At 42.4% G+C, this 9,363-nt stretch overlaps 3 protein-coding genes across 3 annotated transcripts in view; 1 reads left to right on the forward strand and 2 right to left on the reverse strand.

Annotated features, from left to right (window-relative positions):
• The window catches only part of LOC123971220 (NACHT, LRR and PYD domains-containing protein 12-like), a 524,333-nt gene that overhangs the window by 454,211 nt on the left and 60,759 nt on the right, over positions 1–9,363 (reverse strand). The gene's annotated exons all lie outside the window — the stretch shown is intronic.
• The window catches only part of LOC123971384 (zinc finger and SCAN domain-containing protein 10-like), a 54,742-nt gene that overhangs the window by 12,484 nt on the left and 32,895 nt on the right, over positions 1–9,363 (reverse strand). The window lies entirely within an intron of this gene.
• LOC123971348 (NLR family CARD domain-containing protein 3-like) overlaps positions 3,568–9,363 on the forward strand; it is a 22,000-nt gene continuing 16,204 nt past the window's right edge. Inside the window, exon 1 of the mRNA XM_046050103.1 lies at positions 3,568–3,938. The gene's annotated coding sequence lies outside the window, so the exon portion shown is untranslated. The remainder of the gene's footprint in view (positions 3,939–9,363) is intronic.

The following is a 9,363-nucleotide window of genomic DNA, read 5'->3' on the forward strand; positions in this document are numbered from 1 at the left end:
AAGAAGCAGAGGAGTTGCTGCCCTCCAGTGGTCACTGTGAGTCACTACAACACTACATTTCACTGAGGTGTGGCCAACAGGACTCTTACTTCTTACGTACTAATCAGTACTGATGAGGTGATGAGGATTGGTGAGTCCACATCCGTATGAGTGTCAGTATGAATATGAGGATTCATGCTAGTTTCTCTGTGAGTCTCTTTAAATCCCCCCTCCACTATATTTTGACATTTCTATGATATTTCATATTTTTCTGTGTCATTTCCGTACAATATTGATTACCCAACATATCGCCAAATATTTTTTGCCAAATAGCTTATTTTTGTGCTCAAAGTTGCAAAAATTGCTTAGTTGCTAAAACGGGGTGGTGACGTATGACTTTAGTGATTCCATAAGTCATACGTCATTCTCCAAGCTTGTGCAGGCGCACTGTCATTTCTCGTTAAGTCAGAGCATCAAACTCATAAACATCGTTGTGAGCGAGCTAACCAATTTATCATGTAATTACTTAGAACTTAGGTAGCCTATTTGTAAATATCTCTAAAAGAGAGATTTAGATGAAATCTGGTAGACAAATGTCTCAGCCAACGCTTGAGGAGTGACTTTTGTTGTTCTCAACATTACAAGAAAGTGTTTTGTTTTGTCAATGCGCTCAGTTAAAAGAATGGTCTGTGTGTATTTTCATGTAGATGTTATTTAAAATATTTTCTATAAATAAAATCTTGAGAATTGCACAGTTTTTGTTTGCTCATGAGTCTTTTCTAGTTTAAAATGTTGTTTCATTTTGACCCATTTGGTGCATCCACACGTTTTAAAAAGTTCCACTCTTGTTTGTGTTATTGTTAATTGCAATTTATAAATATTAGAAGTTTAACCATTAATGCACTATGCATCTGTTCAATATATACTGTATATGATTGCAACCGCATAAAATGTGATTCACTGTATTGTCAACCTAATGAGGCTGTATAAAAGGTGTAGACAGGACACAACACGTAAAGGTAAGGACTTCATAACGTGGCCCAGCAGACAGCCTGTGAGCTGGATGGTACGCTTGGTAATATAAGGACACAACATCTACAGCTACAGCTGATGAAAATATTATTGTGTGTGATGTAAGTAGTTTGATGTACATACAGTGTTTCTTACAGCCTACATAAACAGAAATAACTCGTTAGTTTTAATCTCTCTTCTTAGTAAAGTTCATAACAAGTCAAATTTACATGCAGAAGATCAAGTATATGTTTTTTTTTTCTAACTGTAGACAAAATAGCACTGGTTGGTATTATAATATATATGTATATATATATAATAGTTTCTGGTTGTCATGGTAATTGATTCTTTTAACCACTCCGGATTCTCTGTTTGAGAAAGAACATTAACCCTAAACGGCAGTTAAAACTGGCGGGAGGGCTTTAAGGGTCCAGTTTGTGTTGAACTCTGTTGGTATCAGTGGGGTTATTTAATGAGGTAGCACCAAGAGTTACCATGGTAACATTTCTTGTGAACAGCAGCTCGCCCCTTGTTTCCTGTTCACACTTTACTTTCACTTTGTTCATGACGCAGCTTCTTTTCTCCGTGTGAGGTAAATGTAACCGACATGTTTCAAACTAACTGCTGTTAGCTTGTTTTAGTAAAGTAACTCTGAACTTTAACAAACTAACTGGGGTCCTCCATGTTGTGGATATCTGGGCTAAGCGGTGGAATAAGAGCAGCTGTTGAGCTCCTTTCTCCTCAGGAGTTGAACACAGAGTCGTTGTTTCCGTGCAGCTTCTCTTCCTGATGTCTGAAGCGGCCTGTGGAGGAGGCGGAGACGAGCCGCTGCTCTCCCGCTGTCTGAGCCACTAACTGCGGCTCGGCCGGTAACACCAGAGTCCAGCAGAGTCCAGCAGAGTCCAGCAGATCCTCGCAGGAGGTAACACTCACATATACTGAGAAATCTCTGCAGGTAGCCTCCATCATCTCTTCTGCTGGATTATACATCCACATCTTCTGGTCCTTTTCAGACACTTTGCTGTGCTCACTGATCACTTTATTTTGCAGAATTTCAGGGAGCGCTGGCTGCTATAATCGTGACAAACAGTGCAAACAGCTGCTGACGTCAGATTATTGGGCTGTAATATGAACCAGAGCTTTCAGCACTGACCTGTTTCATGTTTTAATAATAGTGTTAGGCTGTGTTTCTGTGTAGTCAGTGATCAGGCTGCAGGAATCTGCAGATGCTATAATGTGTTTCTGAAGATCTGATCTGCAGCCTTTGGAGATCACAGCTCAAACAGTGGTCAGATGACGCAGCTGTGCAACACGTCATCTTTAACTGACGTCGCTTTAAAATGACGGCTCAGAGGAAAACAAGGTTGTTATAGTTTAGGATTTTTCATTAGTTTTTAATTTTATTTAGTCTTGACGTTTTGTTTTCAGTTTAGTTTGAATTAGTTTTTAACGTGGGTTTGCTAGTTTAAGTTTAGTTTTTCCACAAAAAATTAAAAAACAAGTAAAATCATTAGAAATAATGCAGATTTCATTATCATCATTCTTGGTTAAATAGTTGAAATACAATAAATGGAGGTGAGGGACAGCTCACAGCCACAAACAACAGGCCCCTAGCACCCTGAAGGCAAGTCTGACTGGAAAGCAGCTATATTAAAATCTAAACCTTTATTAATCAAAAAGAGGCAGTAAAACAATGTGATGCACAAAGAGACAAACTGGCTGAGAGATCAGAGCCCATAAAACACACACTAGCTGACATGCAGTAAATATAATGACCAGCAGACACGTTAACCCAGAGTTGGAAGTTTATCCCACAGGCAGGATGAGCTCTAAGCCAGACCATCAGAACGGAACAAAACAAGCAAAAGAAAACCACCAAGACAGGGGGGCTGGAGCCAGTCCCAGCTGACAAAAGGCAGCCTGGGCAGGTCACCACATAGACAAACAACCAGTTACACTCACACCTAAGGATAATTTAGAGGAAGCCCGAGTACCTGGGGAGAACATACGAACGCCACACAGAAAGGCCTGGACCACTAGGGTTCGAACCTGTGACCTTATTGCTGTGAGGCAACCGCACTAACCACTGCACTACCACGCCACCCTACGCGTAAAGATAATAGAAAACATTTTCAAATCCCACCAACTACGCAGCCGATCCCTACCTGGGCCCCCCCGACTACTTTAGCCTCCCTCTAACGTTACATGGGGCTCTCCTTGTAGCAGCGGTCGCCACCTGCTGCGCTGCGGCCAGACGGCGCCCTGACCCCGGGCTCAATCAGCGTGCCAGCTCTTTACGCGGAGGACAAAAGCATAAGGACGAGAGGACATCTCATTTCATTAAATGCCTGTTTCCTCGGCACAAATTTGGGAAATGAGAAAGGCCCGTATGTCACCATGATGGATTCATGGGAACTTGCAGTGTTGAAGTCCCTTGTGGAAGGGTAGTCTGACAGATTAAGCAAAACGTCACTATGTCACATGACATTAAAACCTTGCGGGAGCAAGGGGGCTGCAGGGGCCGAGTCCGGCGGCCGCAGTTGCTTTTTTCCGGCTGCACAAAGTTGTAATCCCACTATTGTCTTGTTTCCAGTCTGACGCCTTGTTTTTGTCTCTGGACTCGTTCACAAACTATAAAAATGTCAACAAGAGTTAAACTGTGAGAAAGCATCAACACCAACAAATAAAACATCCTGTCCTCTTATTATGAAAATCTGCTCCCGGTCCTCCATGCAGGTGTGTGTGCTGGGCTGCAGCTTCATGCCTCCATCTAGTGGACTGATAGTAGAAGTCCAGCAGCTGATGGCAGCTTCCTCTGCCTCACGCTGCTGTCTGACTGCATTCAGCTGCCACTGATATGAAACAGAAACTAGCAGCCAATCAGTGGAGGAGCAGCTGATCTTTTTCCAGGAGAAATGATGGAAAGGAGGATTTGAGTTGATGTGCAGATGAATGATTTGTGTTTCCTCTCCAGGTGAAAGTGGATGTGAGTTGAGCAGCATGAGTCAGTGTGAGGACAGAGAGGAGGGAGTCCCTCCCTCTAAAAGCACTCTGTGTGGGGAACATGACAGCCAGACCAAAGCTCAGAGGTGAGATGAGGATCTCTAACTGTCCAGGACTCAAATCACTCCACCATCATTATTCACTCTCAAAGCTCTGTGTGTGTTGTGTTGAAGCCCAGAGCAGCAGCAGGGACCGGACTCTGCTGGACCTGGACCTGGACCTGAGCCCAGCTGTGTGTCCTTCAAGAGTGACCAGTCAAAGGGTCGCCTCATTGAATTTAAAGGAGGCCGACCGTCTGCTGCAGAGAGGTCAGCTGTTAATCCCATTAAACTCTGACTGATTCATGTTTAACTGTTATTTATCCAGAGAAGTTTTATTAAAGCTGTGTGTTTATTTTCAGCATCGTTCTTCTTCACATACATTTATATTCTCCCATCTGAAGCTGCCCAGTAGAACCAGTAGAAGCAGTAGAAGCAGTCTTCAGCTCTTAGCTTCAGTTGAACATTTTCTCCACACACACGTTCTGACTGTTGAGCAGCTCCAAAGCGACTGCCTTTACCTTGTGTCTGTCTCTGTGTGGACAGACATAATGTGAGCTAACTCTTCATGATTCCTCCACAGAGTCCACCAGGAGAGCTCAGAGGTTCCCAGTGGTCAGTCTGCCCAGCAGCATCAAACACACCTGGACTCCATATTTATGGTCTGTACATGTACAACAACTACTTTTCCATCTATTCTGTTCACAATAATCTCCACGCTGCACTTTTTAGACCAGTGGATTGTCAGTCTGTCCAACATGGATCTGATGTTTGGTTCCATGATTTGACTTTGATTGTGTCCTTCATATAATATTCTGTTCCAGCTGCTGGAGGACAACATTGTCACTTTTGTGAAGAAACTCACCTGGAAGAGATGAACCAATCAGAACAGTGATGACAAAGGGAGTGGCTGGCATTGGGAAAACAGTCTTAACACAGAAGTTCACTCTGGACTGGGCTGAAGACAAAGAACCTGCTTCCCTCTGCTCGCCTCTGGATAACAACTCAACCTGCAGCAGCCAATCAGATCCCTCCTGAGTGTGTTGACATGGTGACAGAGGTCAGAGGGTTCACTGACCCACAGAAGGAGGAGTACTTCCTTATACATTTTTATTCTAATATACTAATATCTTTTCGTTTTGATGTCCATGGGCTGTAAGCCGTAATCATCAAGATTAAAACAAAAACTTTAATCTAGGATATATTCACTTCACTTGTGTGTGAAGTGAATGTACAATATTGTACAAGATGCACCTGTAAGTGTGTTTCATTTGATTGATGTAAACAAAGCTGATCCTTGGTTACTGATGTTTTTTAAGGACAAATGTGGATGTTTTAAATAGACTGGTTCCCCTTAGTGTATACAGCCATCTGAAGATATTTCAATGTACTGTTACTGGGAGGTCGAGTGGAGAGGAGGAGTTTCTATATCAGTGAGGTGGTTCTGGTTCCTCAGTGTCTCTGTGTTCTGTGTAGGAGGGAGAGTCTCCTCCTGGTAGAGAACAGATCAGTTGAGTCTGTACAGGATCACAGAAATCTTTCAGCTTCTTGTAATAAATCCATCAATGAACTTTGTACAAAGTGATTCAAAGTGATTGAACAGATTCCTCATTTCCATTGTAAACTTCTTCCACTTCCAGTCCTTTAAAGATGGAAGCTCTGATCATTAAATGGTGGAAATGCCGTTGACTTGGACCTTCTGTCATGTGTTGCTTTGAATTCTGGCTCTTGTTCCAATAAAATTTGTTGTCTTTCTCAGCTCAGGACTACTGACAGGATTCAGCTGGAAGATCCAGTATATGGCCAAAAGTTTGTGGCCGTTGTCCATAAAGAAATGCATTTCCCAGTTTGATGTGGAAGAACTTTGCCTGCACAGAACCCAGACCTGAACCCTGTCCAACACCTCTGACTGTGAGCCAGACCTGATCACCAGCATCACCTGGATCAGTACCTTGTGTGTTATAACAACAGTTTTTCATATTGTTATTATATATAAAAGGATTCAGATCTTACTAGAAACAGACACCAGATTTAAAAACTCCGGTATAGAATACAAGGACATATACCTGGTGAGAGGCTTCATCAGCACTTCTGTGAGTTTGTTGGGCTTGAATGTAACATCATTTATCTGTAAAGGTCCTGCATTCCAGCTTTAACCAAAAGGAAATGACAAATAAGGCAGAGTGAGAGCTGACTTGGCTGCAGGGAATAATTTCACACCCGAGACAAATGAAAAGCTCTTGCTGGGAAACTGCTGATCCACAGTGTTATTAATAAACCTAAATATATTTAACCCTTTACTATTGCAGTCACAGCAGGAAGTGTCTCTGTGACGTAGTGACGACTCGAGCTAATGGCTATCAGGTTAGCGTTGGATCGGTAACCTCGTGTTAGCTAGAGTCAGTGGGACATCAAAAAACATGTCTAATTTAATATTATCATATACAGTATAATGTTTCATTATGGAGCTCCCAAAAATATTTTGGAATCTTCTGCATGCAAGATGAGAATTTTTGGTGACTTCCTGTCCAGATTAGTTGTTTACTACAATTACACGATTCAACCTGATTGGTCTAATCAGCTGTCTATTACAATGCTTCATCTTTAATAAGTCGATTATAAAATCAAAGTAACTACAACATTAAATACATACAACTACCACAACATTGTACCTAAGTACAGTACTTGAACAAATGTACTTAATATAAAAATTGAAGCATAAAAACAACTCCATAAATCAAAATGTTAAAACGCAATGTATTCTGATGAGTAAATAATGAATCTATAAATATGTACAAATATATAAAGAAAACATTAATATAATATTAAATAAAACAGATTTAAAGAAAGGAGAAAATAATATATCTCTAAACAAGCTTTAAATGTACAAATATATATTATTAAGGATCAAACAAACAATAATCTATATTTATATCCGTGTCCTGTGTTGACAAGTCAGTGGCTGCTGAATACTGAAGATGTCTATGAAGATTCTCAGTCATCCAGGTCATAGTTATCCAACGAAGGTTAAAGTCAAGTCCAGTTGCCCTTGACTTTAACCTTCGTTGGATACTGAAGATGCAATTGAGATTAAACGTACAGTATATCTGAATAAATATATGCTGTTTGCTCACATGAATATGATAATATAATATGATGAACACTGAAACAGAAAGTTAGGCTTCAGTAAAATCAGATGCACTTCCTTATTAGAACTGGTTTTCTATGGTCGGCCTCCTCTTCAGACACTTTCCTGGTTACTCTTTCCAACCATCCTCCAGATGTTCAGACTTTCCCTCTTTTCCACATCACCTGACTGCCCAACCTATTTACACAAGTGTTCCCACTCTCATCAGCTCCACAGTTACTAGAGGCATGTTCAGTCTCTAAACATTTGCACCAGTTTGCTACAGTTTCCAGGTTGAACAACATGTTTCCTTGATGCAGGCTTTGGTGTGTCAGAGGTGTTACCCAGTCAGCAGCGACTTGTAAATAAACACTACATTTTCATTTTCTACACGGAACTGTCATCTGGCACCCACAGCTACGCTCAAAGGATGTCTGCAACCTCAAGAACTTCAACATCAACGCTGCCACCTGGGAAGAAACCCCCAGGTACAACAAATCTATGGTCATCTGAGACTGCGATGCCAATGACATGACATTAAAAGGCAGTGAAATGTGGGGTGTTCAAAGCACCAATGTTATGCTACATTTTGTCAGGCCTGAACTAGGCCTTCACCTTCCCTGCTCACCTGTTCCCACGCTCCCTTGTCAGCCCTGCTCACGTTTACCAGCCGTTTTCCACTCGCTCCTTGCCAGATCGTCCTATTTTGCTTGGTTGTTTCCCACCAATACTCTAGTGCGTCAGGTGTACGTGTGTAGCTACACCGTGGGCTAGGCACATAGCCATTCATTTTTAATTGTGCGTCGGTGTAGCGTCCACCGCCAACTAGCGTTTGGCGGTAGCCGCTACAGCGTCCACCGCCAACTAGCGTTTGGCGGTAGCCGCTACAGCGTCCACCGCCAACTAGCGTTTGGCGGTAGCCGCTACAGCGTCCACCGCCAACTAGCGTTTGGCGGTAGCCGCTACAGCGTCCACCGCCAACTAGCGTTTGGCGGTAGCCGCTACAGCGTCCACCGTGTTGACTTCCAGAGCTAATTTCCAGTTTAGCTCTCCACTAACGTGAATGGGGGTAAAATTATAAACGTGCTGCTTGACCGAAAGGATCACATTCTGATGGTGAAACGAGTCATTTCGTTCGCGTTATATATTGATTCACTGTGTCACAGCCGCTAGTAAAATTTACTTCACAGTGCACTTCCTGTTGGCTCGGAGACATTGCGAGGCTACCCAGCTGACCAATCACAGTGCTTACGGTCCGCGTCGCCTCCACGTGTAGTTACATTTTTGACGAGGTGCACGTCAGGCGACAGCGTAGGCGACTACGATTCCTCTGATCTGCCTTTGTGTCCGACCCATGTTGCTCCACTTTTAACAGCCGAGACAGCAGATCAATGAGCTTATTGATATATTTTCTTTCAGCAGGAGGAAAACTCCAGCAGCTGCTGCACAAAACCGATGGTGCAACATTTCCCCACATCGCTTCTCCTTGTTTGTATTTCAGTGGTTAAAAACATCAAGGTTGAGTCAAAGACAGAGCTGCTTTCAGGTCAGCCTGCAGGAAGATCACACTTCACACTTCCTGTTGAGACTGATGGTGACGAGCGACACTCCAGCTGGCCGACAGACACAACATCTGCATTTAGATTAGCTGATGAAGCCTGAGGCAAGCTGCAGTCAGCCTGACCTTCACGTGCTCTCTGTGAGCAGCTTTTATTCTTAAAATCCACAGTAATACTTCTGTCAGTAAGAGAGTGGACAGGTCACCAAGCAAGGTCCTGGAAGCGACCCAGGCAGTAATGGCGGTCCCTGATCAGGCCAACGGGTTCATGAACAAACTATGGAGGCCCAGCAGGCCAGATGTTCAGCCGTGGAGGTTAAGTTCAGTTATTTTCATCTTAAAGCAGCTGTTTTCTCTCTGCACAAAAAAAGAGCAAATAGGGTGTAGCAGACCTAAAAATTTTGGTTATGCATTTTAATAAATTTATAAGAATTGATACCCAATTATGAATTTTTAAGATTCATAAAATCATTTTATTTAATTTTATTTTATTCCTCGTTTCAGGGCACCACCGGAGTTGTTATAATCCTAGAGTCTCCAGACCTCTAGGTAGTTTTGAATAATTATACAATTATTACTAGTGATCAGTTAGTTAATAATCGCTCAATTATCTTAAATCAGTCAGTCAGTCTCATATCTAAAGGGTC

Source organism: Micropterus dolomieu, linkage group LG01 (assembly GCF_021292245.1).
Source record: "Micropterus dolomieu isolate WLL.071019.BEF.003 ecotype Adirondacks linkage group LG01, ASM2129224v1, whole genome shotgun sequence".
Taxonomy (NCBI): Eukaryota; Metazoa; Chordata; class Actinopteri; order Centrarchiformes; family Centrarchidae; genus Micropterus; species Micropterus dolomieu.